Source organism: Pteropus medius, unplaced genomic scaffold (genome assembly GCF_902729225.1).
Source record: "Pteropus medius unplaced genomic scaffold, Ma_sr-lr_union100, whole genome shotgun sequence".
In the NCBI taxonomy this organism is placed as follows: Eukaryota; Metazoa; Chordata; class Mammalia; order Chiroptera; family Pteropodidae; genus Pteropus; species Pteropus medius.
In genome coordinates this window covers 5,275,047-5,282,414 of record NW_024343578.1, presented here as the reverse complement: position 1 = coordinate 5,282,414, position 7,368 = coordinate 5,275,047, and the positions used below count along the sequence as shown (strand labels likewise).

General features: G+C 32.3%; 1 protein-coding gene and 1 pseudogene across 1 annotated transcript in view; one reads left to right on the top strand and one right to left on the bottom strand.

Moving 5' to 3' along the window:
* The window catches only part of LOC120606347 (metabotropic glutamate receptor 7-like), a gene marked incomplete at its 3' end in the record, with an annotated part of 556,936 nt that overhangs the window by 475,148 nt on the left and 74,420 nt on the right, over positions 1-7,368 (bottom strand). The window lies entirely within an intron of this gene.
* On the top strand, positions 6,340-6,458 carry LOC120606366 (uncharacterized; annotated as a pseudogene).

Genomic DNA, 7,368 nt, shown 5'->3' with positions numbered 1-7,368 from the left:
GAGAAAGGAAGAAAGAGAGAAAGGGAAGGAGGGAGGGAGGGAAGGAAGGAAAGAAAGAAAAGAAAAAAGAGACAGAAAAGAAAGAGAAAGAACAAAAGAGAAAGAAAAAAAGAAAAGCAAGACATGTGAAGCAAATTTTCAAGAAACTGGCTATCAGCCAATGAAGCTCAGAGGTCTCCAAAAGATAGGAAACAAATGTGTTGAGCCCTGTGATTGCCCCAGCTTACTGCACTGAAAAAAGGTGGAGCTTAGCAGACTCCTTGAGGTGAGGAGACAGAGCTGAGAGCCTGGAGAGATAAAGCCCATAGAGGTAATAGGACAGAAAATCAAATGGGTGAGCTGTACGAAGAACTCCAGAGATCTGCAAAGGGGCCTAGCAGAGTACAGATTAGAACACATCTGTAAAGAAATCATCAGAAAGCAGGAAAGAAAACAGTTCAAAAGGTTTACAGGTAATAGAGCCTCGTGCACACAGAGCCTGAAATAGTGCCAATTCCCACTACTCAGACTAGAAAACCACTTAATTCATGGGATCTTGGGGAAAGAATTTGGAATATCTTGCCTCAGTTGTATGGAATAATTAGCTCTACACTGTATGTGACTGGTTATTCCTAAGAACTCTTAAAAGCAAGACCAGAAAAAAATAAAACTGTTTCATTTAACAAAACTTCATCCCAGAACAAAGCTCAAGAATATTCGAAATCTAAGATAAAGAACAAGTTGGAGCAATAGAAAACACTTGGCAAGGTGACAGACTTAAACCTAATGATATTAATAATCATTAATAAAGAAAGCTATGGTGTTATAGTAAGATCAGATAAAGTAGATTTCAGAGCACAGAATATTACCAGGGATAAAAAAAGATCATTTCATAATGATAAAGGATCAGTTTCTCAAGAGGACATAATAGTCCTAAATATCTAGATTAAAAAAATAAAACAATACAAAAGAGCTACAAAATACATGAAACAAAATAATAAAAAGAATAAGTAGATAGAAAAAAATCAATAAGGATGTATGACTTTTACAAAACTATCGACTAATTTGACCTAATTCATATTTATAGAATTCTTCACCCAACAATAGTGGGCCATAAAACAAGCCTCAAGAAGTTTAAAAGGATTTAAGTTTTATAGTAACAGAAAGTTTTCTAAAAAAAAAAAAAAAAAACCAAATATTTGTAAACTTTAACACACTTCTAAATAACCCATGAGTCACAGAAGAAAACAAAAGGGAAATTAAAAACTATTTTGACCTAAATGTCAATGGAAACACAATCCATAAGTATTTGTGGACTGCTACTAAAGCAGAACTTAAGAGAAAATTTATAGCACTAAGCACCTGTACTGGAAGAATTATCTCAAGTCAATGACCTCAGGTTCCACATTAAGAGACTAGAAAAAGAAGACTAGAAAAAGTATACCTAAGGTAAGTTGAAGAAAAAACACCAAATGTCAGAGTGAAATCAATAATACAGAAAAAAATAATACATAAAATCCATTGGACCAAAAATTAAATTTTGAAAAATCAATAAAATTGATAAGCTTCTAGTCAGACTGATCAAGAAGAAAAAGAAGATACAAATTACCAATATCAGAAATGAGCGAGGTAACATAACTACAAATTCTACAGATATTAAAAGGATAATAAAGCAATATTATGAATACATTTTATCAATAAATTGATATCTTAGATGAAAGGCACAAATTACCAATGCTCACTCAAGAAATAGAAAATCTGAGCGGGTTTATAACTTTTAAAGAAGTCAAATTTGTGGAGGAAAAAAATCTCACAATAAAAACTCCAAGCCAAATGGCTTCATTTCAATAAATGCAGTAAAATTAATTAATAAAACCAACACCCTTTCCTCGTAAAAGTTCTCAGAAAATTAGAATTAAGAGGGAACTTCCTCAACCTGATAATAGAAATCTACGAAAAACTTACAGTAATATCATATTTAATGATGAAAGCCTTTCTATTTTCTCCAAAAATCAGGAAAAAGAAATGGATCTCTTCCTTTGTCACTTCTATTCAATACTGCATTAGAGAGGCTAATTGGTGCAATAAAGCTAAAAAATTAAATGAGTTCCTACATACTAGAAGCAAAGAGTTGAAATATTTAAAAAATACTATTTCATATAGCCTCAAAATTTTTTAAATATTTAGGGGTAAATCTAACAAAATGTGTGCAAGACCTGTATGTTAAAGGATGCAAAACATCAATAAAAGAATTAAAAAAAGATCTAAATAGATATTTTTTTCATTGATCAGTAAGCTCAATATTGTTAAGAAGTCAATTCTTCCCAAATTGATCAATAAATCCAATGTGATCCCAAACAAAGCACAGCAGGTGATTTTGTCAAAACTGACAAGCTGTTTCCAAAATTCATGTGGATATGCATAATACTCAGAATAAGCAAACAAAAACTATCTTAAAGAACAAAGTCAATTTTCATTACCTGACTTCAATATTTGTTATAAAGTGACAGTAATTGATAGAGTATGGTATTGCAATAAAAATAAACAATTGTACCAATGAACTAGAGTAGAGAGTCTATAAATTGACCCACACATATATGGCAGCAGATTTTTGACAAAAGCAATTCAATTGAGAAAAGAAAATATTTTCAAAATGTTGCTAGGAAAATTGGATTTTCATATGCAAAATGATGAACTTTAATCCATCCCTCACACTAATGTAAAAATTAACTCAAGATACACTACTGATCTAATGAAAAATCACAAAACTATAAAACACTTACATTAAACCATAGAGAAAATTTTGGGACTTCGGTTTAGGTAAAGATTTTTAGACACAACACCAAAGACATGATCTATAAAAGAAAAAAATAACAAATTGGACTTTATAAAAATAAAAGTTTCCGCTTTTTGAAATATTCTCCTAAAAGATTAAAAAAAGATAAGCCAAAGACTGGAAAAAATATCTGCAAAGCATATATCTGATAAAGAATTTGTCTCTAGAATATATGAAGTATTTTCAAAAATTCGAGAATAAGAAAACAACTTAAAAAATGAACAAAGATTTAAACACTTTACCAAGAAAGAAGTTAAGATGGCAAAAAGAAATCTAAAGACATAATCAAAATCATTAGTCAATAGGGAGGTACAAATCAAAACCACAGTGAACTATCCACTACGTATATATTAGGATGGCTAAAAATTGAAAAGACCAACTAGACAAAGTTTGGTGGAAATGTAGAGGAATTGGAACTCTCCTACACTGTTGTTGAAAATATAAAATGGCACTACCATTTTGAAAATAGTTTGACAGTTTCTTAAAAAGTTAAGCATACCCCTACTACATGATCAACCATTCCTCTCCTAGGTAACTACACCCAAAGACTTGTATATAAATGTTTGTAGCAGCTTTAGTTTTGATAACTGAAATAACTGGAAATAACCCAAATTTCCATCAACAAGTTAATGAATAAACAAAGAGGTAGATCCATACAGTGGAATAATACTTAGCAGTTAAAAGAAATAAACTACTGATACATGCAATAACATGGATGAATCTCAATTACAGTAAGTGAAAGAAGCCAAATACTGACCATCTTTAAAACATTTTAGAAAATACAAATTTATAATAACAAAAAAAATGCATGAGAAAACTTTTGTGGGTGTTGAATATTGTGATAGCAGTTTTCACAGACTTACACATAAATTAAAATGTATCCTATTATTTATTTTAATTATGTGCAATTTATTTTGTTATATGAAGTATATCTCAAAAAGCTGTTAAAAATCAGGCCTTAAAATGCATTATTTCTATTAAACCTCACAATCTCACTGATGGTAATTGCGGTACTATTACCATTTTACAAAAACAAAATCCATACTTTTGGAGAAGGAGAAGTTAAGGAGGCAATGTAAGAAATAGCTGAAAACATATTCAATAGAAATAACTACAATGACTTGTGTGCAAAGCATCTGATGCAACAAACATAAAATAAGAGTGATGAAGACAAGAATTATGCTCTTAAAAGCACAACTTCTGTTAGACGGATTTACATCTTGGACAGGTAAATGTCCAAATACACAACAATACTGAATGAGATAATTCTCTTCTGATAGTCTGTTCATGTGATTACAACGGTACTTTTCCAATTTTATGACAATTATGTGAATCTCCACGACTGACTACCTACAAGACTGGGAGAGCCTCCAAAGTGATGATTGATAATGCCTTTTTCACCTTTCTAGTCCAGCATCTAGGTCAATACCAAGTATAGAGTCCACATTAACAAATACTTCATGAATATATGACTACATAAATGATGAATACATGAGTACAAGTGTGAATAAATGAATGAAGAGCCTGGTGTATACAGAGAATAAAAATGTCAAGTTTCATATCAAGACCACTCAACTTACTTCCCATTTGACTTTAGAATGCCTTCTTGAGCTTATATTTAAATGTGGATGTGTCTAAATCAGTTCAAAATCATTCAAATAATAGAAATAATTCAAATGATTAGAGGTTAAAAAGAAAGAAAGAAAAAGCTTGTCTATTTTGCTCTTTTTTCTCAATTTCTCTCCATAAAGCTTTCTGGCTTAGGCAAAGCAATCACCTAACTTGAATTGCTCCATTTTGTCCAAAGTGTGTTACCTTCCTGGTGATTGTTTCAAATGAAAGACAAAGAATAAATGTGTTGTTTTCAGTATGAAAAGTCTGTTTTCATCCCCTGTGAGGCTGCAGTTTCAGTCTAGATAAAGAAAGTGTAAAATAGAGAAGTTTACCATTTTGGTATTACTTTCAAATTTCTTCAAGCCTTTCTTTAGTCACATATCTAAAGTAGAGGATTCCAACCAGTCTGCTTAGGTACAGAGTTGTGAATCTATAAGTGGGACATGAGATAATGATCTTCTCAATACTTGGGGCTGCCAGGTGAAGCCTGGGTTACCCAGCACCCTGGAGCAATTCGCATTCAGCCATGAGGAGCCCTTATGGGATCTCCTAGGAAGGTCACCCAAGATGGAGTCTGATAGAGGGTTAAAAAGTGGTCACAGAAGGCAGATACAATGAAAAACAACACACTCATGGGTCCACCACAATTTGTTCAACATTCAACCAGCTGGGCATTAACTTCTGCTACAACCAGCTGCAGAGTATACACCAACACCCATAATGACTAAGGAGTTGCTGGGATCACTAGAAAAACTCATATTTCAGGGCATAGGTATAGCAGGCCAAGGGTGGGAGTTCAGAGAGCACTTGTCAGCCTGGCTTTAGGTAGTTGCTCCATATCTCCGTCTTCACATAAAGATGATATGACTGCCTTGTAGATGTGGGGGCTCTAACACAGCCTTCCACCATCATCATTGTGATGTACTTGCAAAAGCAACAACAAACTTGGATTGAATTTCATAAACATTGTCAGAAGATATGTCAATAATTTTTTTTCATGTGAAAGCAAGAAGAAACTAGATTTTTTTAAAAAATTGACTCATAAATTTTTGAATGGTTGTAAAAATGATTAAACATTTCTTGTCAAATATGACTACCAAAAATTGGAAAATAATATTAAAATATCTAGTTAGAATTGTAGTTACCACTGAAAGTATAAGATCTGGTAGAAAAACTTAGGTTTGTAGAAGTAAGCACAGATTTCTCTTTAAAAAACATGAAAATTATTATCTGAAAATTTTATATAAATTATTTAACATCAAATATTTTCATTATAGTTTTTATTTTTTATTTTTATCTTAGAGTTGTTTGATTTAATTTTTGTTATTGTTGAATATAAAGAAGGATATATAATTTTTACCAAGCTCCATTTAGATCCCCTCCAGTTTCCTATAATGTGGCCTATAAATATCATTTTATAAGTGTGCCATGAAGTGAAGACAGTAAGCAGTAATATCCTAGTATATGAGTAACCTATTAATATTCATAGCCAGATACTTTGTTCTAGATTTAAAGGAGGCAAAAACCAGAAGACTTCCTTAACTTGTTGACTAGGCAAATATTCAATTTAAGATTATATATTTCCTAGACCGCACAAATAAAAAATAAAGGCCGAGATAATGATGGTATTTCAGGTCTTTAATTTCATCTGGCAATGCAGCCCTTAGGGCAGCAGTCACTGGTGTTTTATGCATTAATTGCCTACCATGGAGCTTTTTGACACAGAATAGAAATTAATTTTATACAGCTTACTATTGTAAAACTTGCTTACATTTTTCATGACACATGCAGAATCTAAAGATTTAAAAAATACAAAATAAATAAGCTTTCCATTTAAATGTGGCATTAATCTATTGCTCTGAGCCTAAAATAATAATGTGAATAAATCTGGTTAAAAACAAAAATTCTCAGTCTACGGCCATGCCACCCTGAACAAGCCCAATCCCGTCTTATTTCGGAAGCTAAGCAGGGCCGGACCTGGTTAGTATTTGGATGGGAAACCACCTAGGAAGACCAGGTGCTGTAGGCATAAAAAAAAAAAAAGCGATTATAAGCTGACAAGGTCCTTGCAATCTGTGAGCTCACCCAAGGGTTGCCTCGCCTAAAAACAAAAACAAAAAAACGCATACTTAATTTTTGCTATTATTTATTTCTTCACCCGCTTTTTAAAAAAATCTTATCCTATGAAGCCAAGTGAAAATATTCTGTATTTGAAAAATCAAATTTAGTGATTGATGGTGAAGTAGATAAATCACAAAATTAAGAGGTATGACAAGTGGATATTTCTGATTACAACTCTACAGATTTTTCAGTTGAGTATGGATCAAATCAATTTTTTTTTTAAATTTTAGCTGGAGTTTCCTCATCTCTAGAATGAAAGTGTGCATTAAATATTTATTGAGTCCCTGTGAACATCATGTGATTTTGTGATCCTGTTTAACTTGTTGCAGGAAAAAATATATTAAAATGTAGAGAATCCTAGCAGTATTGATAAATTTAAACACAGGGTTGGGGAGTTGAGTTTGTACTCTGAGTTATTATTGACTTTTATGCCATGCTGCCTACTAATAAATAAACAGCAAGTGCCATGATAAAAATTCTGTGATATGGGATATCGATAAATTTTGGGATTGTGGCTGGATTGACCTCTCTTGTTTATTAGATACAACTTCATGATTTGTTAGCTGCTTCATCTCCTGTTACCTCCAGTCCCCTTCATTGTTTTTGTCAGAATTTTTTTTTAACACTGAGCAAAATCTTCATGGTGCAGAATTTCCCAGAAGTGGCCCACATTCAAACAGGAGGATTCCAATTATGAAACTTAAGAATGTGCCATACTCAGTACTCCCTTTTGATATGTTCCTCTTCCCACCTTCCCTCCTTTCTTGACTGTCTATGATTAAACTAATTTTTTGAAAGTTCCCTTTTTATTTTTTATT